The sequence below is a fragment of the Ornithorhynchus anatinus genome, chromosome 14 (genome assembly GCF_004115215.2).
Source record: "Ornithorhynchus anatinus isolate Pmale09 chromosome 14, mOrnAna1.pri.v4, whole genome shotgun sequence".
Classification (NCBI taxonomy): Eukaryota; Metazoa; Chordata; class Mammalia; order Monotremata; family Ornithorhynchidae; genus Ornithorhynchus; species Ornithorhynchus anatinus.
Window position 1 is genome coordinate 10,078,135 of NC_041741.1, and position 27,677 is coordinate 10,105,811.

Consider the following 27,677-nt stretch of genomic DNA (forward strand, 5'->3'; position numbering starts at 1 on the left):
TTTCTTTCAGTTGTGCAGCTTCTTCGGGATCCTCAGAACTACTTTGGCCATTTTGCTGACATTACCAATTGTGATGCTAATTCCCCCAACTCTCTAAATAAGGTTAACCAATTTTGGTAGATAGAAGTCATAAGAATACAGTTTTAAAATTCTTAAAAAATTCAATAAGCAACACAATTAGCTAAGCACTTATGTTTTATTAGCAAGAGCAAGCAAAATTAATAAGTAAATTCAAATAAAAATGATTATGTGTCAGAGTGTATAGTTTTTACATTGACATTTCACACAATCTGACTTTGCTTAGAAGAGAAATCACTCGTCTGTTAAAATTACTTTTTAAAAGCTGTCAAAATTGGAAAACCTGCTGTCAAAAATATGATGAGGAAAGTTTAAAAATGGTAAAGTATGTTGACTCAGACAAAAAATATTACCTTTATGGAGGAAAACTTGAATATTTTATCATTTTTTAGAGGGATGATTTTTTCCCCCTGAAATCAGACATATTAACTAGGGGTAAAGCCATATATTCTGGCATTATTTACTTCCCATTTGAACAACAATATGAAGGAAACCATTTAACCCCCCAGGATCTAATTCTGGGGCATTTAAAAGTGAGAAGTTTAAATTACTCTGACCTCTTACATAACAGTCACTGCTTTTGATGAGGTTTCAGCCCTTATCCTGGGTGTCAGGTCATCTCACCTCTCCTCCCCTTCTTTTGGGACATAAATGCCTCCTCAGTGGGTATGCTACAAAACGAAATCTGACATTCTTGACCCAAATTCTCTAGTCTACTCCCTGAATATAGGAAAATGACCCACCATGTTCATACTCAAACACATGTTGAGAGTCTTTTCACATGCCATCTGATGACTTGATAATTCTGAAGTGGCTTACTTTTGAAACTTCACACTTACCCCAACTTAGGAATTGATCCAGCATCTTTTCAGGAATGCAATTCCAATGGAGATAAACACTTGAGAACATTGAAATTACAGGAGGCCTGGGAACACCTGAAAGCCCCCATAAACCTCTTCCCCGCCCAATGTACAATGGGGTTGTGTTTTGTCAAATGTCAATAATTTAAGCCTCCAGAGAGTCAAGTTCCATTTAAAACAGAGAACCTACAGGATTTTGGTAGAATCCAAATTTGCTGCAAAACCTATTCTTAATTTTCCTTCCAGAGTCCTAGAGTTTCTCCAGATGATAAGCAGTCTAAATATGCTAACGAACTCAAGTGCGCTTTCTCTTTGTTTATCCGGAGAAGAGGGTGGTTACGTAGCTACAGCCTCAAGTAACTGCCCTAAGGGCCAATTTTGGTATTTTCCTCAGTGTGACCTTGGGGGTGTGGGGGAAATCTGTGGCTTACTTCTTAGATGTAAAATTAGAGTAATAATAGTAGCCACCACTGGGCTCACAAGGGGGTTGTGAGGATGAACTCTCAAAGCAACTGTAAATTAGGTTGTAAACAAACGTTCAAGCAAGAATCTAGAGCAAATCTGCTTAAGCAGTGATTAGGTATAAATTTGAGTGAACAAATATCAGAAGAAAATACAAGAAGACAGTATGTACTGATAGTTACGTATATGAAAAGAATCAGCATTAGGGCCAAGGTGGTTACCGAAACTTTAATTCCTTTAACTTTTAAGCCCTTAAATTTGATAACAATGGATTATATTATCATGGGTTTTAAGAATTTAAGAATGAATTTCTTTGCACCACATAGTATATCTATCATCAGTCATAAAATATACAACTTTAAATAATAAATACGCTTATAAACCCAGCCATTAGGAAGATTAATAAGTACCTAAAAGGTTAGGTAACACCAACAGTTTGATATGAGAGCTGCACATTTAGACACTCAGAAGTCTACATGTATAATCCTTAATCAGCCAATCAATGGCATTTATTAAGTACTTACATTGTGCAGAGCACTGTACTAAATGCATGGGAAATACAGTACAACAGAGTTAGCACGCACATTGCCGTCCCATAATGTTCTTAGAGAAGCAGCGTGGCTCAGTGGAAAGAGCACAGGCTTGGGAGTCAGAGGATGTGGGTTCTAATCCCGGCTCTGCCAGTTGTCTGCTGTGTGACCTTGGACAAGCCACTTAACTTCTCTGTGCTTCAGTACCTCATCTTTAAAACGGGGATTAAGACTGTGAGTTCCATGTGGGACAACCTGATTACCAAGTATCTTCCCCAGTGTTTAGAACAGTGCTCGGCAAATAGTAAGCACTTAACAAATACTATTATTATTATTATGCTCTTAGAGCAACACTAACTCACGGAAATGACACATTCATACATATAGAGTGTATATTTAAATGCTTAACTGGTAATTCAAAATGTTACCATTTTGTGCATTGGGGGAAAGTTTGTGTTGCTATGGGAACTTTGACTTTTGTTTACAATATATTGCAAACTATATTTTGTGTCTTGGTTCACCTTAATGACTACCTTCATATACTGCTAATTACACTATTTTCTCTCATTCACTCTGATGATTAACTCCTTAAAGTTAATATTGCTTATCCTTATTGAGTTAGCTCATATTTTTTTCTGAATGCAAAAATGTGAACTTATGCTTTCCTTCATCTGTGAAAATTGCATTATGCAAGTCACCTATTCATTACATTAAGCAACCAAAATTTTTATCTTTTTGACAAATTTTCAAAATAATAAAAACTGTGAGCCTGACCTGGGATGACTCTTGCAATAAAATATTTTTCAAGTGGAGAACTGAAATTTGTGATTAATTTCTTTGTTCTAGACATGCATATATATGTCATATATAATAAGTAATGGTTCAGATGAAACTAATTGTACCAGGTACAAAAATGTTTATTAAAACATGCAAAAAGGATCTTTCTACATATGTGCTGCTAGAGATATTAAGCACATGTTCCTGGAAGTATATGTGCCCTTATGAATATGAGTTATGAATAGATGAACAAAGGGCTTTGCACATTTGTAAGGGCTTAATAAATGTTAGTACTAATAATGATAATGATGCCAGTAAAAATAATAATCTGTTCTAGTCACACCTTTAGAGCAAATATTGTTTCAAACATTTAATTTCTATATCTTTAACATTAAAAATACAAGAACTGGAAAAGGTCAGGAGGTATAACAATCTTAATGGGATCATGACATCCCTCAAGCCAAGATTTTTTTCTAAAGGCATTATTAGGGAGAGAAACTACACTCCAGTTCAGGGTGGGTAGGCATGTTGTAGTTTTTCCCTCTCCTTTCATCTTCTCTTCCTTCCTGAACTAAATCTTCTTTAAGAATGGAGTTCAAGAGGCTAAACCTTATCCTTGTCCTTTTAAGTTACTACAAAAATAGCTCCTAGACTGTAATTTTGTTCTTCCACCAATATGACCTTGGAGAGTTGCCTATTGACCGATAATTCCTGTATCAAACCAAGCAGAACTGTAGGGTTTTTCCCCAGATGGAATTCTCAGGAAGTTCATTCAGGATAGCAATGCTCAAGGATGCTCAAGGAACAGGAAATTCCAAGCATAAGGCAATCTTTGAGAGGAGGAAAGGAGAGCGTACTTAATTTGGTAGAACAATAATTTACAAGGTGGAAATAAAACCCCAAAGTATGCAGTTTAGGAGCTTCAAGAAGCTTCACTTCTGGAGTATGTGATCCATTAATAGTATTTCAGGGAGCAAATGAACCTTCCCCTTCAGGTACAGTGAAAGAAGTCTCAAGTGACTTCCAAAGAGGTATTGATGAGTCGAGAAATTGATAAAAATCTCTGTTGCCAGTTCACTTCCTTCTAGTGCAATTTTGCAGCATGTGTATGTTCCTTGAAAAATCAATCAGTAGAACTTAATGAGCACCTACTGCTTGCATAGCACAGCATTTTGCTCTACTAAAGGCTTACTATGAGCAGAGAACTGGGCTGAACATCTACTAGTTACGACACAACTCAGAACTTACTAGGAGCACACCTGAAGGTGCAGAGGTGCAAAACACTGTGTACTAGACACCTCCTGTGTGCTGAGTCCTGCACTGAATGCTTAAGGGAGTTCAAGAGAAGTGTGTTGGCAGTACAGTTTGCTTGTTGGGAAGCCTAGAAGTGGGAAAGGAGGCTTTGGATAAACTGGGCTCTATGTTGCCTAAAGTTAAGGAAACACCAGGAAAGTTAACTCACGGAGAAAGGAGGCAGCAGAGAAAGTCCAAAGCAATCAGGTACTAAAAGAAGAGACAGAGCAGCCTCCACATTTCCAGAAATGAGTCAGTTGCATGCTTCAAGCTGATTATAAGCTAGTCAAGGGAAGCAGCCTCCCACAGCTGAACAGAACCAGGATAAGAAGAAGTGGTACACTCTGGGTCAGGGATATGGCAAACTTTGTAGTTTGAAGGAATCCTAGAAGCTTGATCTTAGAGTGATCTGGCACTAAGGTCACCTGAAATGAATGGATTCTTACAGGGTGTCACCGTGCATTTTGTCCTCTGAATTTGAATTGCTAGATGCAGGCTGAAACAACACTGGTTGGGTTTTACAGGTAAATCAGTCAATCTGTGGTATTTATTAAGCACCCACTGACTGTAAAGCATTGTAATAATAATTATTATGGCTTTTGTGAAGCACTTAACTATATGCCAAGCACTGTACTAAATGCCGGGGTAGATATAAGATAATCAGATCTCACGTGGGACTTACAGTCTAAGTAGGAGGGACAACAGATACTGAATCCCCATTTTGAATATGAGGGAACTGAGGCACAGAGAATTTGAGTGATTTGCCCAAGGTCACATAGTAGACAAGTGGCAAAGCAGCAATTAGAATCCAGGTTCTCTGACTTCCAGGTCTGGGCTCTTTCCACTAGGCCATGCTGTTCCTGTAAATACTTAGTGACTGGGAGAGTACAAAAGGAGCAAGAATCAAAGCTAAAAACAAACACACAGATCCACGTCCTTACCCTGCCAACCAATACCAGCTTCCTGGTCAGTCACCCATCTCTACTTAGAAAGGAGTCATAACGGGGAAACTGACCTATTAAGTCCAGAACACATTCTCTTCCCCACCAGATTGTAAACTATATTGTTTAAAATTTATCTTAAAATCTCCTAGATTGTAAATTCCTTGAGAGCAGGGATAGTGTCTACTAAGCTACTGTACTCTCCCTAGTGTTTAATATAGTGTTCTGCGGTAAGTAAGCCCCAAATAAAGACTATGGACTGATTAACTACCCCAACCCCCCTAATGCTCTGTCAAAGCCAGCATTTCATTTTCCTCCATGGGAAGTGAACTGGAATTCCAGGATACAACAGTGGACAAATAATCTGAGATGATCAAATCCAACATGGAAGTCCCTGGGAAGTTCCTAATATCCAGAATTTGAATGAGACTTTCATTTTTGCAAAGCAGTTTTGACATTTTTTGTCTCATTTTGCCTTCACAACATCCCTATGATATGAGGAGAGGCAGGTAATAATATCTCCGTTTTGCAGATGAGGAAACAGAAGCACAGAGAAGTTGTGATCTTCCCAAAGTCACACAGCAAGTCAGTAGCAGAGCTGAGACCAGAACCCGGGGCCTCTGACTTGTGCTACTAGATTCTTTCCACTGGGTCCCACTGTCTCCAAAATTCTGTGATCTCATTCAAGGACAAAATCATTCTTATTTAAGCACTGCTTCTGAAGTTGCTGCTCAGAAAATGAGTTCATAAAAGTAGTGAGACCATCTTGGTGATTCTTTGCAGAACCAACACTGGCTACTGTCTTCTCAGGTATCAACATACAAAACATCCGAAATCCCCAACACTGCTTGATAGGCTCACACATACTCAGATACCTTACCATGTTGGTAACAACCTCTTTTACTTTAATCCTTAGGAATAACATTTATATGAGCAAATTGCCATAGGACTATAGGCTGGCATAAGAACTATTTATATTTTATATGGAATATGATTTAGTTTGGTGGTAGCCTACTATAAACAGATATATTACCTGCATTCACCGAAATGCACAAGGGGTCAATTTTATCACAGTGCTGGTAGGCAATATTTTTTTATGATATTTTATTAAGCACTAACTATGTGCCAGGAACTGTATTAATCGCTGAGATCAATACAAGCTAATGAGGTTGAATACAGTCCATGTCCCACTAGGGCCTCACAGTATTCATCCCCATTTTACAGATGAGGTAATTGAGGCTCAGAGAATTTAAACAACTTACTCAAGGTCACACAGCAGACAATTTGCAGAGCGAGGATTAAAACCCAGGTCCTTCTGATTCCCTCTATACACTAGGTGACCCGGCTTCTTATGCTGAAATTAAGGAGCATGATTTATTTGGATGGCCCAAAGTACAGCCAGTTTGACAGAACATGTGATTTCACTGTGTGCTTTGGATAGAATTTGGCAGTGGTCTAAAGGAACATTTTTCCAACAGGGTTCATCTGCCTGGATATGGCACAACCTGGTCACACAAGAAGTACTGTGGGCACATATAGCAGCAGATATGGGGTGAGCACGAAACACAAATTTCCCTTAATACGTGGTTCTCCAAGAGCACCCCAATATTGCATGAGAACTGGGTGAACTAGAAAACAAAAGAGAGGCAGCAGAGCTAAGTGGTGAGCACGGGATCTAGGAGACAGTACAACTGAGAAAATCAGGTCCTGGACTCTACTCTGCCACTGGCCTGCAGTGTAGCCATGGGCAGGTCAATTTAATAGGGACAAAATACCTGCTTCCATCCGTTTTTTTATTGTGAGCACCATGTGGGAAAGGGACTGACTGATCTGAATATCTCATCTGTACTCCAAACGTAGAATATAGGAAGCCTTTATTATCTTCTTAAAAGTTCAAGGAGCAGAAACATATCTCCCAGGATCATTTTCGAAAACAGGGCACTTTATTTTCTCTTTATTCACACACGGACACAGTCATAGAAAAAGATGGAGGTGGCATGCATGAGAACAGGATTTGTCTGGTGAAATAGTCCATCCTTTCCAGAAAGTTTCCACGTGGGCAAAGTCAGGCAGAGTGGTTGAGATCTACCTTGCATTTCTCTGGTCTTTTCAAGGTGAGCTACGGTGATGGATTTGAGCTGTGAGGTTGACAGTATAAGAAGTGCCTATATTAGAAGAAAATCCTTTGAGTACCCCTGGAAGAATCCTTTGAGATGAACAACAAGACACTGCTAGTGATGAATCTACATGATCTTCCCAGTCTTCTTGATGAAAATCCAGCAAGATTTTCCCCTACCCCCCAGAGCTCTGCTCTGTTAATTAATGTCTCTGGGGGCAAATGTGTTGAATCTACAGGATTCCCCTTCCAAATGTGAAGAGACCTGAGGATAGAGGCATTCTTCTGTTTTGGGTAGGTTTAGAGTTCTTTTTCCAGGAAAGAAAAGGGAGTCTGCTCTGAGGAGAACCTAGGGGATCTTCAATAGGTTATTTTAGCATTCAAATAAATTTTTGAAAATCAACTTTTTTCTAAAATCAGAAGCAATAAGAACAACAATGCAAATAGAACCAGATCCAGTGTACTGTTTTAATTTGGTTTTCCTACTTACATAGTGCCTGATGATTTCAATTTTCCAGCAAAAGTGGCTAGAAGTAGTAGTACATAGCAGTATAAATCTTTTAGGAGAAAACTTTGACTGTTCCATGGATTACGTGAGAAAGGTCACTCTATCATTTCATATCTCTCCATAAAAGGAATGAAAAAGAGGAGTGTAGATCATCCAGGACAAGTAATTTGGGATTCATATAAAGTAGCATTATCCAGTTCTGAAATGTCCTCCAAGCTAAGGGTTATAACGAATGAGACAAGAAATTATAATTCACTCTATCAAAAATCTGAAGAGGGAGGGAATATTTTTGCTATGCGCAAGCTGAATCAAGTTAATGAGGCATCTAACATTGCAAAAAGAGCGTTGTCTATAAATAAATTCACTCTGATTGGGATGTATTAGTTGTCTGATAATATTCTGTAGCCTACAGATGCTTTGGGGAGAATGTAGATGTGTAAAAGAGAAAAGCCTATAGAATTTTGTAAATCGTGTTCCGGGTAATTGTTAAGTGCAGGTATTAAGATTAATTTCTCATTTAAGACATGGTTCAGCATCCTCTCCGCAGTCCCAGTGGAATTAATTATGTTTATCCAATTTAGTACAGGATAAAAAAATAAATTCATTTAAATCCGGTGTTTAGGGAAATATCCTCCACATCTCCTAATGTTTCTTTTGGTTGACCTGTCTCTTGGTATATAGTCCTTAGGCTGGATACAGATATTTTATGGTGCATTTAAGAAGTGATTCTGCATCAGAGCCTGGAAGAATTACTGTTTTGCTAATTCTTAAGTGCTTCGGAAGGCTGCCCCTTGTGTCATGGCTGGGTTTTTTAGTAATGAGGTGACATCACTTCAGAAAGCCAGCAGGTCCTTCTGTCCAATGTTTTGAGTGTAACCCTACAATGTAAATGAAAGATGTCTAGATTTCAGGGTTTTTTTCAGAAGCCTGTTATTTAAAACTTAGAAAGGTCCTCTCTTAGAAAACTCTCTCACCTACTCCATTGAGCCATCCCCAAATTCTAAGACTACCTAATAAGAATCTCTTTTGAATGACTTTGAATGTAAGTTTCTTGAGGGAAAGGATTGTGTCTTTTGATTCTGTGTGCTTTCCCAACTGCTTTAGCATACTGTGCTACTCCCATTAAGTGCTCTATGAATACTACTGATTGATTGACTTTATTTTTTGTCATTTGAATCTTCTCCCCCAAGTAGCCAGTTCCTTGGTATTTAACAATTTTTCTCTGTATTAATTCATTTTGACCTTCTTTAAGTTGAAGCAATTTATACAGAAGCAATTTTTTTTAAACTGTACAAATAAGAATGAAAATGAAAGCCACAAATATTCTAACCATACAGCAAAACTGAATTGGGTCTGCTTACATTTTTCAATGTCACGTATTTTCTATCCATAACAAGGATTCCTCCCAATCTCATGAATGCTTTTGAAAGTCCAAATTAATATTCTATGTACTGGTACCTCTTTATCCTCATGCTCATTGACCTGTTCAGTGAACCTTTTCAGATTAGTGAAACTATGGTGGTGGTGTGTCCATTGGATTGTGTTTTTCTAAAACTTTATTAGAGATACTATTGTTTAATAGGCATAAAAGAAAGGCACACTTCTCTATAAAGTCTGATGTTAATGCTCAAATCCTCCTTAGAGTTGGAAGTTACTTTGGTGACCCACCAGTCCTCCTGCACAATGGACACATTATAATAAGTTGCCCATCCTTGCCATCCTTTAAGGCCAATTGTCCTTCCTAGCCTTCAGTGTAGCCGTCTATTCTGGAGAGGTCTCTCACCCTCTTCCATCTAGTATAGAATAGATTCCCAACTTGTTGCTGGGTTCTGGGTCCCAATGAAATGTTTTCCCAAATTCTTTACCTCCTGGCTATTGGCTCTAAGGAAGGAGAGGAAATGCATTTTACTCTGGGTCACTGGGTAAAGATATAACTTGGAATCTGGAGGGGTAAAATGGTATTATTCTGGTGATGTGGGCAGAAGGTGGAAATGTAGCCTAGCTCTAGATTAGGGGAGATCTGAGAGATACAATGAGACCAATTAGGAATCTAGATTTCTGATGATAAAATTATGAAATTGAGTGGGTGCCTCTTTATGGACCTAAAGCGGTGCTGTGTTACACATGCACCTTTTTTGTTCTTTGCCTTTGACATCCTTTTGCACTGCTTTTGTATCTGCATATTTGTGTTTGTCACTTCTCTGATGGAAGGAGTCCTCTGGTTTGCCCCTGTAATCCTCCCCACTGCTGAGTATGGGCTCTGTCCAGAAGTGGTGACTGGAACTCCCCCAAGAGCCTGAAATGGTGATGTTGTGATAGGTATGGCAGGGTAAGTCTTGTCTTCAGTTCTGCACTGCCTATCAGTTCTTTCCTCCTATCTACCAAGATTAAGACTGTGCAAAAATTTGCAAAAATTGCAAAAATGGGGATCAAGACTGTGAGCCTCATGTGGGTGAGGAAATGTTTACAAGATGATTAACTTGTATCTATCCCAGGGTTTAGTATAGTGCCTGGCCCATAGTAGGTGCTTAACAAATACTATAAAAAAAAATATTCCACCTTTGGAAAGGTTTCCAGATACTGGTGAGGTAAAGGAGTCAGCAACTGAGGTGGAAACCCTAGTCGTTGGATTGTGGCAATAGGCTCGCCTTGGAAATAATGCTACTCTGACCCCAGGGGAGGCCCTGCAGCATCCACATTGACCACTCCACCATCCCACGGTGGAGTTACTTATTTGGGCCTCCTCCTTCCCCCGAGCAGGGTATCTTCTTGGGAAACCCGGCCTGGGCTGATATGTCTGTGGGGCAGTGGGTGGGAGGCAGGATGAAGCCAATCTGAGACTTCCTTTGCCAGCTTAACCTCTGATATTTGGTGAGGGACCTTGAACAGCTGCCCCATGACTCTCAGTCTCCATTTCTTTCCTTATGGCTTAGAATGGACACTCAAGGGGTATCAGTGCCTATCCTCACACCAGAGTCTTTGATATCCATGGTCTCCCATTGCTAGTACTCCCAAGCTGGAGCTGTAAACTCCTTGTGAGCAGGGAACTTGTCTGCCAACTCTGCTCTGTTGTACTCTCTCAAGTTCTTAGTACAGTTGCTCTGCATACAGTAAGTTCTCAATAAATAAGATTGATTGATTAAAGCAATTTTGTAACATTCAGTTTCAAACATGAGGGAAATGCAGTGTGGAAATCTAGTCCTGGTACCTGAATTTAAAGTCCCAACCTTATATTAGTTTAGGTTTAATGGAGGTCCTGGATCAATCAATCAATCAATATTTATTGAGTACTTACAATATGCAGAGCACTGTACTAAGCATTTGGGAGCATACAATATAACAGGGTTGGTAGAAACATTCTCTGCTCACAAGATGCTGATTTGAAATGATCAGGGAAAATGGAGAACAGACCAAAGTTTACATCATTGTGTCTTAGTCTCTCTGATTGTATGAGTTATCCTTTACTACTGCACTTGGACTTTAGGAAGCGTTTAGTACAGGGCTCGGCACACAGTGAGTACTTGTTAAATGCCATTTAATGACTATTAATCGATTTAGTCTCATTCTCTTTACTGACTCATCTCCGCCCCCGGCCCCCAACCCAATTCAAGTGGGATTCCTTCTTTGCCGATTGATTTGGAATTTAAAAATAAATAAATAAATACAAGATCACCATATTAAAGCAATTCTTTAAAAAAGTCAAAGAACCAAGTCTGCCAGTAAAATCTACTCTCCAAGAGACTTGTGGAGGAGAGGGGGGAATTTGGCAGTTTTGTAAATATGCTAAAAATAAGCTAAAGGAATCTCAAAAAGCGAGACTATTAAAGATTATGTGACATCCTTCTAATCATGTGATGAGGAATAATTTTTTTTTAAACTAGTAGCATATGCTTAGATGGTAAGCCCTTCTGGGCTGGGATTTTGTCTCTTCTTTTTATACCACCAAAAACCCCTCTCCTCATCCATTATACCAGGCAGTAGATAATATATATCTTAACCAAAATAGAGCTACTTAATACAAACTGGTAAAGAGTGTTTCTTTTGTATTTCATATTGTGTTTCAAACAAAGCTGGAGGAAGGTGCAGTCAGAGCTGGAGGAAAGGTAGTATCTTGATAAAATCCCACAAACTCTAGTGGACAGAGGTGAAAAAGTTACTTTGGTTTCTCGGGAATCGCCTATTATATTGACAGAGTACCCAAGTGGACATGGATTATCCACTAAATTGCATGCTCCCTCAATAGATTGTAAACTCCTTGAGGGCAGGGGTTGTGTTTACCAAGTCTATTGCATTGTACTCTCCCAAGCTGAAATATCAGGACTGATATTTCCTCGAAAAGGACAACACTATCTTCATCTTCAGTAGTGTTTACTGAGCTTCTATTCTGTGCAGATAACTGTATTATGCCCTTAGGAGAGTATCCCAAAAGCAAAAAAAAAAATCATCGGTTCCTGCTTGGGGGCCAGTTTTACAGCAGGGCAGTCTGACACCATCAACTTGAGACTCAAGTCTGTAACAACTTTGAGGAACCAAGATGTGGCAGTTTGGAACCATAATCCATTGCCCGGAGTAGGAAGGAGTGTGAGGACTATCCCCTCCAAGTACTGATTTTTCTCTATTAAAATAGGGTTCATTTGGATTTTTTATGCTAATCTGCTCCTATTGTTTGGAATTCATTCTTGTTATTCTGTATATCTGTCCTTGAACTGCTAGATCCAGAGAACCCAGGGACTGTCTTGATTAATTTCCTTTTATTTACCCCAGTGTTTAGAACAGTGCTGGGCATATAGCAAGGACTTAATAAACACCTATGCTAGTAATAATAATAATAATGATAACTACAGAACTGGGGTTCTACTGGCAGCACTCTTCCTCCCCTCCCCACCATCCCTACTCCCTCCCTCTGCTCTACCCCGTTCCCCACCCCACAGCACTTGTGTATATTTGTACAAATTTATTATTCTATTTATTTTATTAATAATGTGTATATATCTATAATTCTATTTATCTATTTTGATGCTATCGATGCCTGTCTACTTGTTTTGTTTGTTGTCTGTCTCCCCCTTGTAGACTGTGAGCCCGTTGGTGGGTAGGGATTGTCTCTATCTGTTGCCAAATTGTACTTTCCAAACGCTTAGTACAGTGCTCTGCGCACAGTAAGCGCTCAATAAATGCAATCGAGTGAATGATTGAACACTCCTTTTCCCTCAAGGGCGAGGCAAAGGGCTGTATTCACCATATTCTCATCAGGGTCTGTTTTTGGGACCTTCAATCTGAAACAAGATCATGGCAGCCTCTGAAGAGGGTTTAATTAGAGAAACCAATTTAATGGCATTGTGATGGGAACTATTGGGAACAATGATACTGTTACGTTTGGTTTTCTTTTTCCTCTGATTCTTTTCTCTCCACTCGCTCCTTCAGTGATAAAATTTGCTTGAATGAGTCACTTCCCGCTCTGACTTAATATTACCAGTAAGCACATTCCACAACACAGTGATGTAAAGAATGCAAATGAAACTATATATTTTGAATGGGGGAAAGACACTGACGCCCCCAAGCTTCTGAATCTCAGTTTAGCTGGAAAAGAGTGATCTATGAAGGAATAAAAACATCCATTGTTGAACTGCATGTGTGCAAATCCTACTGTGATCTGCATTACTATTTATTTGTGGACAATTGATCATTAGCTTCTTTTGACTTTCTAAAGTTACCTGACGTGAGGTCATCGACAGCATTCAGAACAATACAGTATGTGTCTAATTTTGAGACTGGAATATTTTTACTGACAGTAGAACATAAAGAAAAGAGGTGGAAAGGTGCTGTAGATGCAGAATAAAGGGCATGGAAGAACAAAGCATCCCTTCTACTTAACAAAATCTGAAGGTTAAATGGATGATAAATGAAGACTTGAAATTCATTTCCCAGTACAGAGCTGTATTACCAAAACACAAAGTGGAATAAGCTTAATAGACCACCACTTAACTGTGAAGAGGAATCAATATAGACGTCAGATAACCACTAAATTAATAACACTAAATGATAAGCATTGCTTTTTCAATATCTGGTTGACATTATGGTTATTAATTTTATGTCCTCAATCATGCTTTCTAGTTTCTTTCTGTCACATAGAGAATTTATTTTCATGCCTACTGTTCAGAAAGAGACAGTGTATCAAAGGAAAGAAAAATAGAATCCCTAGAATTGTGAGGAATAATAATAATATTAATTGCTGTATTTAAGTACTTACTATGTGCTAAGCACTCTATTAAATAGTAATAATAATAACGATGCTATTTGTTAAGCACTTACTATGTGCCAAGCACTGTTATAAGCATTGGGGTAGATACAAGGTAATCAGGTTGTGCCACGTGGGGCTCACGGTCTTAATCTTCATTTTACAGATGAGGTAACTGAGGCACAGAGAAGTGAAATGCCTCACCAAAAGTAAAACACAGCCGACAAGCGGTGGAGCCGACATTTAGAACTCATGACTTCTGACTCCCCAGCCCGTGCTGTTTCCACTAAGCCACGCTGCTTCTTGGGAAACACAGGGAAGGTCTGAGATAATCAGGTTGGACTCAGTTCCCATTCCACATGAGGATCACAGTCTAAAAGGGCAGGGATACAGGTATATTATTCCCATTTTACAGAAGAGGTAACTGAGGCCAGTTCTATTTATTCCTTTTTTGTATTTTAATATCCGTCTTCTTCTGTAAACTGTAAACTTCTTGCGGACAGGCATCACTCCTACCAACTCTGTTGTAGTGTACTTTCCCAAGTGCTTAGTACAGTGCTCTGCACACAATAAGTGCTCAATAAATACAATTGATTGATGAATTGAGGCACAGAAAAGTTAAGTGGCTTACCCAAGGTCCCATACTAGGCAAGTGGCAGAACTGGAATTAAAACTCAGGTCTTCTAATTCCCAAGCCCTTGCTCTTTCAGTTGAATTACATGGAGTTAGCAATACTTGTGAGTTATACTTCCACTTGACTATAAGAGTAGTTTTTTCTTATTAAAAAGTTTTGGCAAGCTAAAAATGTAATAAACTTCAATTACTCAGAACCCACTAATAGAAGATTTGTGATAATTCATTCAGGGCACAGGACCCCTTCCTTTTCCTTTAACTCTAGTGGTTCCCTCTTCCTCTTCCACTTTTGCGTCAGACAGAAACTTCTTACCATCAGCTTTGAAACACCCAATCATCTTGCCCCACTAAACTCGGTGCTCTCCTACTAAAACTCGGCCTGCACACTACATTCCTCTATAGCCAATCTACTCACCTCGGTCTCATCTATCTCGTCGATGACTTCTCAACCCCACCCTGGCCTCTGTCCTGGAACACCCTCTCTCTTCACATCTGACAGGCAATTCCTTTCCTCACCCTCAAAGCCTTATTGAAGGCACATCTCTTCCAAGAGGCCTTCCCTGACTAAACCCTTATTTCCTCTACACCCCTCCCTTCTGCATTGCCTTTGCACTTGGATTTTCTCCTTTTATTCACCCCTCCCTCAGCCTCACAGCACTTACATACTTATCTGTATTATTTGTATTAATGTCTGCCACCCCTGCCGGACTGAAAGTTCATTGTGGTCAGGGAACAGGGCTACCAACTCTGTTATCTTGTTCTACTGTATTTTCCCAAGCACTGAGTAAAGTGTTCTGCACACAGTAAGCACTCAATAAATATGATTGATTAATTGATGAAAGCTGGGATTCAGCATATAGAGTATTTTGGAGAACTCAGTTGAGCTAGAGCAAATTGAAAGGGGCAGTGAGGGTGCCAAGGGGCACAAAGCCATGTGGATACCAGGAAGATAAAAGACATGGACAAACGTACACACACACACACACACAAACACACCTATCATTGCTGGAATAAAACTGCAGTAAGAACACTTCAACAATTCCAATTTAGCTCTAATTCAGTCAGGACTCCCCCTCTTCCTCTTCCAGTCCAAATTAGTAAGGTTTTGCAGTATTTAGTTTAGTCAGTCAAAGAAACCCAAATGTATATTTAATGACACAAAAGGACATTCAATAAACAGAATCATTCTTAATTTTTCTTGTGGTGTTGCTTTTCCCATTGAATAGAAAATCATGTTGGCTTGCCTAGGCAAATCAGACAGCTAAACAAGTGAAATGTATTTCATATTTTTAATTGCTATTTTCATTGGGTGAGCAGGGTTGACAAATTGAGGGTGGACCATGAAGTAAGCCTCCAGGACTCCTCCTCCTCTTCTTCCTTCCTCCCAACTATTCCCAGACTACCCTGAAGGCTTCCAGTGCTCACCTCTCCCCTCCTTTCTAAATAGGTTTCTTGTTTTTTGCCCTTCCATTCCAAGTGAGATGATTATGTCCGTCATAGCCCACAAAATCTTCATTATTACTTTCTAGAGTAGAACACCTGAAAAATGAGGCAGAATGGCCTTGTGGAAAGCACCTGCTACTGGGAGTCAGGAGACCCAGGTTCTGGTCCTGATTCTCCTACTTACTGTGTAAACTTGGCCAAGTCACTTAACTTCTTTTTGCCTCAATTTCCTTATCTGTAAAATGGACATAAAATGCTGCTTCTTTCTCCCTTTTGGACTGCGATCTCACTTTGGGATAGGGATCAGATTAACTTGTATCTATTCCAGTGCTAGGCATATAGTAAGAACCTAATAACCGCCATCATGATTACTAAACAAATGCTAAAAATCAATCAAGAATATTTATTGAGCACTTACTTAGTGCAGAGCACTTTACTAAGTCCTTGGGAAAATACAATGCAGCAATATAACAGACACATTTCCTGTCTTCAACAAGCTTACAGTCTAGAGGATGAGTTTTTGCTTTATTCAATATACCCTCTTCTCTAGGGATAGCACATTATCTATCTTACTATCTAGCCATCTATCATTCATCTGTTTATCTAGCCAATCTACCTTTTTTCTATAGATCTATTTATCATCTCTCAACCTCCTATATGTATATTAATTTCTGTCTCCTACTATGGACTGTAAGTTCACTGTGGTCGGGGAATGTGTCTACTAACTCTGCAGTATTGTACTCTTCCAATGCTAAGTACAGTGCTCTGCTCCCTGAAAGTGCTCAATAAAATACAACTGATTGATATTATTTACCCATTATTTCTCTCTTTGTATCTTTGTGTGGATATCTATCTATATCTATATATATATCTATACATATATTTATACATCTGTCCCTCAGGCTCTGATGATGCTACTAACCATAAAAGTGTATTTATGTGTACAAGTGTGATTGGTGGGTGCCAATTACTTTCCATATTGGGTGGATGTAAAGATTCAGCTCAGCTGCAATGTTGTATTTGCTACCCACAGTAACTGACACTGCTTCCTTTTTTTCTCTTGGTCACATGATCTTCCTGAAGCTTCTGCTTCAAGGAAATCACCCCATTTCTTATTGCCATACATGACGCTGACCTAGTTTTTGTCAATATCTTCCAACTGTCCTTGGCAATGCCACTCTGACAAGGTTTTGCATCACAATCACTCCATTTCAGCTCATCATATAGCCACTTTCTGATTTACTTGCCGATGTCGAGTCTCCTTACATAGCTCATCCAGTAAAGTGATGCTATGTCAAGTACCACTTTGATTCTGGTCCAGAATGACATTGTTTGTAATCCTTCGTTGACACTTAATGTTGAGAATTGTCCAGAGCTGAATTTGGTGGAATTGTTCTAGAGGTATGGGTCTCTAGTAGGTCCCAGTCCCATAGCCATGGTATTTATTGAGCACTTACAGTGTGCCGAGCACTGTACTAAGCACTTAGCACTAAGGTTAAATTCACAACTGTTCTGTAAACCTTCAAATTGGTTCTAATCTTGAGTCCCTTTTGGTGTCATAATTTGGTTGCCTTACTGAAAGGAAAGGAAACATATTGAAAGGAAAGTAGTCTGATAGACTAGTCTTTGGTTCGAGAATCTCTCATCCTCCAACCCTCCCCTATGACTTTCCCAAAACAGAAGACGTGCTAATGAATTTGTGGTTTCAATTCTTAATTTCAGGACACTACCACATTGTTAAATAGTTCCTCAAAGTAATAATGGCATTTATTAAGCATTAGTAGGTGCCAAGCACTGAGGTAGATATATAACAATGACTGGATGCAGTCTCTGTCCCACAAGGAGCTTGGGATCTAAGAGGGAAGGAGAACAGGTCTTTCATTCCCCTTTCACAAATGAGAAAACTGAGCAGAGCAAAGTTCAGCGACTTGCCCAGGGTTACACAGCAGACAAGTTTTATGGCCAGGGCTAGATTTTGAGCCTTCTGACCCACAGTCCTTTGCTCTTTCCACTAGACACACTGCCTCCTACCCCCATAACAGAGCTACCTCATTACCAAAGGGCTGAATCAGCTAAATCAATCAATCAGTGGTATTTTTTGAGTGCTTACTGTGAGTAAAGCACTGCATTAAGGGTTTGAGGGAGGGCAATACCACTGTGTTTGTACAATAATAATTGTGGAATTTGGTAAGTGCTATGTGCCAGGCTTTATACGGTCTTAATCTCCATTTTACACTTGAGGTAACGGAGGCTCAGAGAAAGTTTAGTGACTTGTCCAAGGTCAGGAAGCAGATAAGTGGCAGAGCTGGGATTAGAATCCAGGTTTTCTGAATCCCAGGGCCATGTTCTTTCCACTACGCGATGCTGCTACCCAACAGTACAACAGAGTTAATCTCTGGTTCAAACACAGAGCTGAAGGTTCTACATGTACAATGCTTACTTACTTCAACCATGGCAATACAGGCTGGAAAATCACAATTCAACAGAGCTCCCAAATGTCCCTAGTACCATAACTCATTGGTGTGATCTATGAAGAGAGGGTATTTCAAGAAGTCATCGTCATCATCATCTTCACCTCGATCATCATCCAAGAACTGGGCATTCTCCCAATCTTGGTTCTACCACCAATTCTTTGGGTGCCCTGAGACGAGGTTCTTCTCTGTGAGTGCCCGAAGCCCTCAGTCCGTACAATGGGAATAACAATGTTTGCCACAATTTATTTCCCTGAGGCACAGCATATGGAATTGGTTTGAGCTCTCCTGAGGAAAAGAACTAAATGAAATTCAAGACGTTGGCATGGTCTTAACGGGATATAGTGCACTCCAGATTCTCCTATTCTTCTTTCTGAAATCACAGCAAACAAGACCCACCCTCCGCAGAAGCTTAGAATGGGCAGAAGGTCGATCAATCAATGATATTTATTGACAGTTTACGATGTGCTGAGTGCTGTACTGAGCATTTGGGAGAGTATTCATTCAATAGTATTTATTGAGCGCTTACTATGTGCAGAGCACTCTACTAAGCGCTTGGGATGAACAAGTCAGCAACAGGTAGAGACAGTCCCTGCCATTTGACGGGCTTACAGTCTAATCGGGGGAGACGGACAGACAAGAAGTACAATACAATAGAATTAGCAGATACATTCCCTGTCCGTAACGAGCTTAGATTCTAGACCTCTACAGTCTAGAGGTCCTGTCTAGCTTCAAGGACTCTGGGTATGATCTGGGGATTTCTCACAAAGAGTAAAACTGATATGTTTTACTTTTGATATTTTAGAATTGTTGAATTTTAGTCTTTCATTGTTCATAGGAATATATTCTTGTTCCATGTGTCTGTCCTCTCCTACTTGTGAGCCCCGTCTCATCCGTGGAGCATGTCTACATTTGAATTTCATGAAATTAATGCAGTGTGCTTTCCACAGGGCAAGTGTTTAATAAATCTTAGTTCTAACAATAAAATAACACCCAGCTCTTACTTTTTTCTAATCAGCCCACTGAAGGAGTGATGGTGTTATCAGAACTTTCAAACAAAAATGGTATGCCACAATCAAGGCTTCGGAGAATTGAACTCTGCCTAGAAGAGAGGGATAGCACTCTGTTTAATGGCCTTCCAAAGATCATGGGAAGTAGGCTGCAGCCTCTAAGTACTGAGTCACTATGAATCGAATGAATGTGAGTGGGGCCTTTTGTGTTTATAAAGTGCTTTGAGCTCTTTGGTACTGATGAAATGCACATGATTGTTATTGTAATGTATGCAAGTAATTATTATATGCTTTATGTTGCCGTTATAATAGATGCAAGTTTGTTAATATATGCAACAATAATGCAAGTCATTACTCTCCACTAGAGAAGATTAAAATAATGGCTAGCATTTGGCAGCAGTTATTTTCATTAGATCAAGGTAGTAGGGAAACCTCTGCTAAAATGTTGTCAAATGCTGTAAACTGCTGAAAAAATAGAAACATAAATAATTAGGCTGCTAGATTTTCCACAGGTAGGATGGATTGGAGGATCATTTGAGGTGCAGGAACAATAGGGGAGGTGACTTTCCAACTGAGATTTCCATGATATGAGTTTTGAAAATGAATAACATTTTTAAGCCATTCATCTATGTCCAGGACTTGGTGCAGATTTTGTGGTTCCAACATATTCCAAGATATGCATTCCCCTGCGCAAGTATTCTGTCTCCTTTACAGGTGCCATACTTCTCCTGTGGTTCTCACACTCTTGTAAGGGAGAAAAGTGTTTCCATGAAAGAAATATTTTAATATTTATGTTACTCTTGTCGAAAATAGATCTTTTTCAGTCCCTTTTTAAATTCTGAAGTTGAATTTGTTGATGGAAAACAAGGAGCCAAAGGTTTTGTTTGTGGAAACAGGACTGCACATTTGAGGGGTAGAGTGTGTCTGGCTTGGCATTCTTCTGCTACCATTTTGTTTTTGTTTTTAGTGCTGCAGGGCAGCAAATTGGCAGGTGTAAATAGGACTCTAGCTAACTGTGCACTGTATTTGCAATCAGTTATTATGGGTTAAAATGTCTGTGGTGCATAGGGAATTAAGCACACAACTTCTGTTAAGAATCACGGAGGCTTATTGCCTAATTTCCAGAGTAGCAGTCTGAAAATTTCACTTTATCTCATTCTGCAGCCCAAAGGTTTATTACGGTCCTGTTAGTTTTGAATAAGCTCACTTTTTGGTATGAGTTTCAAGGTAATATTATGTTGGCTCTGTGTTTCATTTGCATAAAGTTTGGGGTTTTGAACAAAGACACGATGCACCCAAAGCCATCCCGTCCCCTCTACCTGCTCCCTAGTAGTAGACCTCGTGAGCTTTTAAGATGTCAATTTAATTCTGAAACTCAAAATTATCAATTTGTTATTTTCTCTGCATCAGAATGAGTAAATTTACAGATGTCATGGCTGAGACAGAGAGCACTTTTTGTTCTTAGGGTAATTGAATGTTTCTCCTTGTGAGTGTTTTCCCCTACATAGAAATAATTTTTTTTCAAAGCAGTCCTTTCAAAGGAATAAAGGAACAGATGTATATGAAAAAAAAGAGAGAAGAAAACTTGTACACCTCCCTTCACGACAGTAGCAAAAAGAAAACATGTAGCTTACTGAGAAGGCACTGCAAAGCGTGTTTACCTTTTCAAAAGATACTGGAAACAACTTTATTACCTGTCTTGAATTGGTTTTTTAGCCTTGACAAAGCAGAGTTTTAGCACTGGTTTTCAAGTAAGATCAGAGGAGAGGAGTCTATGAGAGGCAAAGGAAATAAATGATAAATAAATAAGTTCCTGTTTAATAAAACAAATAGCATGCCCCAAGCCTTTGGTGCATCTTCTGAATTTTTACCGGTGTTCCTTTACAGCTGTAATGACAGGATATAATAGGAGACTGAATCATATACAGGCAATGAAACAGATGATCAAATTCACAAGGGATTGTGTCAGGGTTTTTCCAGTACCAAAGAAACATATTAATCCCTGTCACTGTTTTCAGAAACGCTGTGACAGAAATAAACCTGTACTGTAACTTGGCTCTTTTAATGAGCTTCTGGCGTGTGGGTTTTCCACTCAGCACCTGAAAAACACAACAAAACACCTTTTACATTAAAGATATGAGGTTTGCTGCTGGCTAAATTTGTACACAGAAGTCTATAAACCAGTGCTCAGCCAGCTGGGAAGCAAGAAAGTAAATTCAGATTCTGCCATGAACTTCACAGACCAATTATCTACTTGGAATCATGGGAGTTTAACAAACAAATACCAGCCCCCGCTGAGCCTTTTCAGTCCAGCCGCTTATGGGTGATTCAGTTGCATCAGAGGCTTTTAGACTGATCAATTCTTAATCACAAAGCGCAAAAAATATTCTCAGACTCATGTCAGTTTCTCTGGACACCTTTGTTAACAATCTGCTTCGGATCATTTTTTTTTTTTTTAAAGAACTGCAGACACTGTTTTTATTGACTCCCCACTTGTAAAATGTTTATAGCTTGTTAATTTATATTTACCCCTTTACTTTTCCCTGCAAATCAACATCACTTAGCACAGTTTGGTTACACTTTGTCCAAAGGAAATTACAGAAGCCTGCTATGGGGCTAAAATGAAGGAAAGCTGCGGAAAATCAATACACTGCTGATTAAACAGATCGTAGCAAATTCACGGCTGTATGCTGCAGCATGCAGACAGCAGTGTGACGCCTATCTAGCAGTTAATGCTCTTTCAGTCAGTTGAAGAAAATTTCAGAAAAAGGCAAAAATCTCACCAAGAAGGCTGAACTATCTCAAACAAGTAATTTAATGTGAATATGGAACTTAAAGTTTTGTGTAGGTTAATATTTCTCTTAAGGCTTGCCTAGGAAGCTTTTATTTTTGGAACAAAACAGGTACTGGATATCCTCTGTGATACATGACATTTACTCTGTGGGTTTTTGGAGAACTAATGACATTGCTGCAGAATTTGTGGATTGCCTATTTGCTACCGTAATGCCAATTTTCATTCATTAGTGGATCTCAAGTCTCCGATATTCTCCTGCTTGATTTCACCTACAGTTTGGCTATAATTCAAGTAATAGAAAGGAATAGCATTATCCCAGATAGGAATCATGGTGGCAAATGAAAAGATTTATACAATATTGCATGATCTGACCAGTGAGAGTCATGAACCGTTACTCACTTTGAAGAACTGGAGTAAACTTTAAAATTAGGGGAGAGGAGAAGGGATTTTTTAAATATTTAATTGGATTTTTAAAAAATGTGCCCTGAATGAATGATGGTGAGGCCATGGATTTGTAAGGATGAAGACATTTTCTTTGAAATCATAGATAAAGGTGATATTTGGATCATGACAAGGATATGACTTAGCCCTACAAAAGCAAACTCATTCTAAGGTAAAGTATGAACTCCTCTCCCACCTGCCCATTCAGTAATATGGTCTCCAAACTTTGATTGGTTTGGGGGATTCTTCTTAAGTGAGTTGAAATTTCGGGGACCAGGAGGTCAGATCAAGAATCAGCGTCTCTCCTGAACCTGAATCTCTTTCTTTATGTGGGCTTCTCAGACTCAGTGCTATTTTGAAAGTTTTTTTTGAATTTCCCAATTTTTCTCCATCTTGTTAGTTACAAGGAATGGAAAACCCTATATATAGTAAAGATATATATTTTTTTTGGATGGACATTTTGACAAGATTAGTGATTTCAACCTCTGGCTAGCCTTTACAGTGATACTCCCTGGAAGTTTTGATGGTCTAGCAGATAGGCTGGTCAGGCCACAGGGTACCTAGATTTTCTTTCTGAGCTACTCCCTCTAGTGTGAATCTTTCCAAACTATTGGGGCTTGGGGTGTTGTGGCAGTGGCCTGCTGAAGAGCCTTGATATGTCCTCCTAGAATAAAAAATGCATGAAAAATGATATTAAACCCAGAAGAAACAACATTTTGGTCCAAATCTCTCAGTTGTTTTTAATTCTCTCTTTTTCAAAATATCAGAGATGTGCAAATCATAACACAGCTTAATGCTTTGCCAAATTTCATATGTTAAGCTGAAGGTGTTTTTGAGTCATCGAAGCTCATAAAAAGACCTTTAGCTAGTAAATAGCTTCCCTTTTATTTTTAAGGAAGATCTGCTCTAAAAAAAACGATATGAGAAAATATGTTCCTGTATTATATCTGTAAATATCAAGTTGCAACTCAATCTTTATATTTAGGAAGAATTGAAGAATTTCAGGAAAATTGGTGCTTTAACACTAATGTCGACAGACCTATTCATGGTAAATAGGTAACTCAAAGAATTTCACTTCGAATTCTGCATGACAAATTACAGAATTAATGTGACTCTAAAGCCAAAAGTTTTGACATTGGAAGAAGAGTGAATCACAAGTTATATGAATACTAAAATAATTTTTTAAAATGTACTTTAATAGCTTTCTATTTCAATGTAAACATTACCTCCACTTGAATTCTTGCTTTTAACTATTTATCAGGAGCTTTACTGGAAAAGGTGAGACAAATGATCATGACACAGTTGTTACATTTTAATAAAACATGCCGGTATGACAGACAGGATAAAATGGGAGGCAGAATATGGTGGGAAAATGTAGATAAAGACCTGTGCCAGGAAACCATGGGTTTGCAGGTTAATTGTGCTCTTGAGTGTGTAGTTTAAGATTTTCTTTCATTGTGACATTGAAGGAAAAGTAAAATGAAGTGACAGATCAGATTCGAAGGTGAGAATGGAAGGGAAAGTCTAAAGAAACTAGTGTAAACTTTTAATAGAAACAGTTTTATAAATTCCACTAGTTGTATGACAGCATTTCACTGGGGGTAAGCCCAATAAGTTACAGTTTCAGTTAGTAAATACATCTTCCCCAGAGTGAGATTCTTCTTTTATAACATGTGAACTGTTAGCATGCTGCTAGAGCACTTTTAAAAATAGAAATATACTTTTAATGCATTGTGATTCATCACTGTTAACTATGTTAGGTAATCCTTTTGAAAACATTTTGTTGCACATTGCTCTTCAGATTGTGATTTCAATCAAACTGCAGGACTTTAATCTTTAATTAAATTATAGCTATTTAGGAAATGTATATGCTTAATTAAATTATACTATGTCCACAAAGAACAGGCTTCCGTATGATTAAAATATGTTTAAAACTATAATGCTGAATTTGGAATGTAATGCGTTGTTGTGCTTTCCCTGAAAAATGACTAACCAGGCTAAAGAAATGATTTGAAAGTCTCCTGAAAAATTATCGAGTAAAACTGTTTAGCTCTCTAAAGCCCTGTGCAACTGTTTAGGTCGCTGAAGCACTATGAGTTAAAATGTGTAAGACTGTTCCTCTATTAAATCTAAATATACTTCTCTTATGATATATTATACACACACACACATATATACAGTATTACATTTCTAAATTAATTGCCATGTTCTCATTTGTTAAAGAATTTCACTCCATGTGAATAGCAAAGTCTCACCAGATGTGGATTTTACACTGTGCTAGATCAATCCCAATACCAGTAAATGGATATTATTAAACAGCATGGGGTAGTGCAAACTGGGAAAGAAAACTTGTAGTGTGCTGCCTTTGAGAAGACCTGGCTTGCATGCTGTGACAGGGCAATTGTCGACATGCTTTTTCATGCCAATCTGCAGCTTTTTCAACTCTAGATGCTATGGCAACCAGGGTTTAACAGACTAAGCAGCTAACAAGCTTCCCTGATGGAATTGTCTGGTTGTGTGATTGTCTTGTCTTAGGGAAAATATAAAATAGAATGAAGAGAGTTGTGGACGTTTGTCGAACTCATTACAATTTAGACAGTTGAATCATAATTGCCTGTGTATGTCGTACAGTAGTGACACACACTATTTTCCACGTTCTCTGCGAGTGCACTTTCGTCCGGTTGTAGTCTCCATTTCCCGTGAAAACAATGGGTCCTGGGTATTGCGGGTTCAGAGCAATATGGCGGTCCCATCTCAAACCGAATCATGTGGGCAGAAGAAAGGACATGCTGTCGGTTTCACTTCTCTTTTCCTCAGCAAAAGGCTTGGGTTAGATTTGAATTATATTTGTATGAAATAGTATAATGAGTCCGAGATGAGATGATAGGTATCTTTTTTTTTTTAAAGCTTCATGTTTGGTACAGTAGGCTGTAGATCAAAATATGCAGGTGAATTAATTTGTTATTTATGATTGGGCATAATTTTAGTTCTTTGGGAATATTGATTTTTTAAATTTGCAACCACTTAAAATGTATTTGTGTCACCAGTCATATGCATAATTTAAAATGCTGGAAAAATAATCAAGTTTCTCTGATGGAATCGTGTTGTTTTAATACTGGCTTGTCCTCTTGAAAACGAATTGAAGACACTTCATTCTATTTATTGTTTTAAACAGACTGAAACTGCATGCATGTGATCTAAAAGTGTTTAAAACAAGGGAGGATGTTGGCATTATCAAAATCATTTCATAGCAGGTCATCAAAATAATCTATATCTAATACTTCTTGCTGACCTCCCTGCTTCCTGTCTCTCCCCAGTCCTTACTTCACTAAAAAATAAAAGAAGTTCATCACTCATCAATAACTTCCAGGGTTGCCCTTCCACTTCCACATCAAACAGAAACTCTTTATCATTGGTATTAAAGCACTTAACTGTCCTCCTCCTACCTTAACTCTCTGATTTCCTACTACAACTCAGTCCGCACACTTAATCCCTCTAACGCCAAACTACTCACTATACCTCAATCTCATCTATCTTGCCACTGATCCCTTGTCCACAAACTCCCTCTGACCTGAAATTCTCTCCACCATCATATTCAGTATAATGCCATTCCCCCCACCTTCAAAGCCTTATTAAAATCACTTCTCCACCAAGAGGCCTTTCCCCAGTAAGCCTCATTTCCCCTACTTCCTCTACATTCTGCATCACGTATGTACCAGCCTCTGTGCCCTTTAAGGACTTGATTTTCATCCCACCCTCAGTCCCATAGCATTTAAGCACATATGCATAATTTATTTTAATGTCTGTTTCCCACTCTATACTATAATCACCTTGTGGCCAGGGAATGCTTCTACTACCTCTGTTGTACTGTACTTTCCCAATCAGTCATTCCTGTTTATTGAGCACTTACTGTGTGGAGAGTTCTGACCTAAGTGTTTAGTAGTTGGTACCAAGCTCACAAGGAGATTGCAGTCTAGAAGGGAGACAGACATCAGACAAGGGTGGAGACTTGAGTTTAGTGCGCAGAAGGAAGCAGTGGTAACCCACTTTCATATTTTTACCAAGAAAACTCTATGGATCAACTACCAGGACGATTGCAGATGGAAGTGGGGTGTTCTGGGAGAGTTGTGCCTATGGAGTCGCTATGGGTTGGAGACGACTTGATGGAGTAAGACAAGACAAGATGAGAATGAGAGACGTGAGAAAGTAGTTCTGCAAGAGCAGGGGCATTGTCGGAATGCAGAATGAGATCAGCCTCCTTTCATTCACTCACTTCCCACTCTCAGTAGGAACTAGTGACTGACATTTGCTCACTCAGTTAGCTAGGAAGGCTACAGCTTTTGCTTTCACTCAACCCTCTTGCCCATAAGTGGCTTTCCTCCATTTGTATTCCTTCAGACCTTCCCGGAAAAAAGTGTTATCCTAAATTGACAACAGGGAGCCAAATCAAGTTCTCCTGGCTTCTAAGTCAACCTGAGATGACTTTAGCTGTAAACAAAACCATTCTAGAAAGTACAGATTTCATTGCAAAGATCTAAGGTGTTTTTTTCTCCTCTAAGGATGATTAATATTATTTTTATTGATGACAGTGGTATTTATTACCAAATACTATGTGTCGATGACTGGGGTGGATACAAAATAATTGGATCAGACACAGGCCCTTCTCCCCCAGGGGCTCATAAGGGAGGGGTAGAACAGGTTTTTAATCCCCATTTTACAGATGAGGACACTGAGGCACAGAGAAGTTGTCATTTTCCAAAAGTCCCACAGTAGGGAAATGGCAGAGTCAGAAACAGAACCCATGATCTTCTGACCCCGAGTCCTGTGCTCTTTCCATTGTTATGCAGCCTCTCAGCATTAGATTATTCTGATGTTTCCTCCTTAGAGCTCTTACTCTCCTTGTCTGGAATTTGCACCTGTGCAGTGGTCTGACCCTCAAGGTGTGGGAATCCATTTAGTCAGGATCAGATAAAGGCTCAGGTGGACCTAGGACAGTGGAATCCAGGACTTTTTCCTACTAGCCTAAGTTGAACCCATGCAGGCTTCCTTAATCAACCTTTCTCTCCTCCATCTCTTTTCCCGCAG

At 39.0% G+C, this 27,677-nt stretch overlaps 1 long non-coding RNA gene across 2 annotated transcripts in view; it reads left to right on the plus strand.

Annotated features, from left to right (window-relative positions):
• Window positions 1–27,677, plus strand: part of LOC120638825 — a 148,896-nt gene that overhangs the window by 33,789 nt on the left and 87,430 nt on the right. The gene's annotated exons all lie outside the window — the stretch shown is intronic.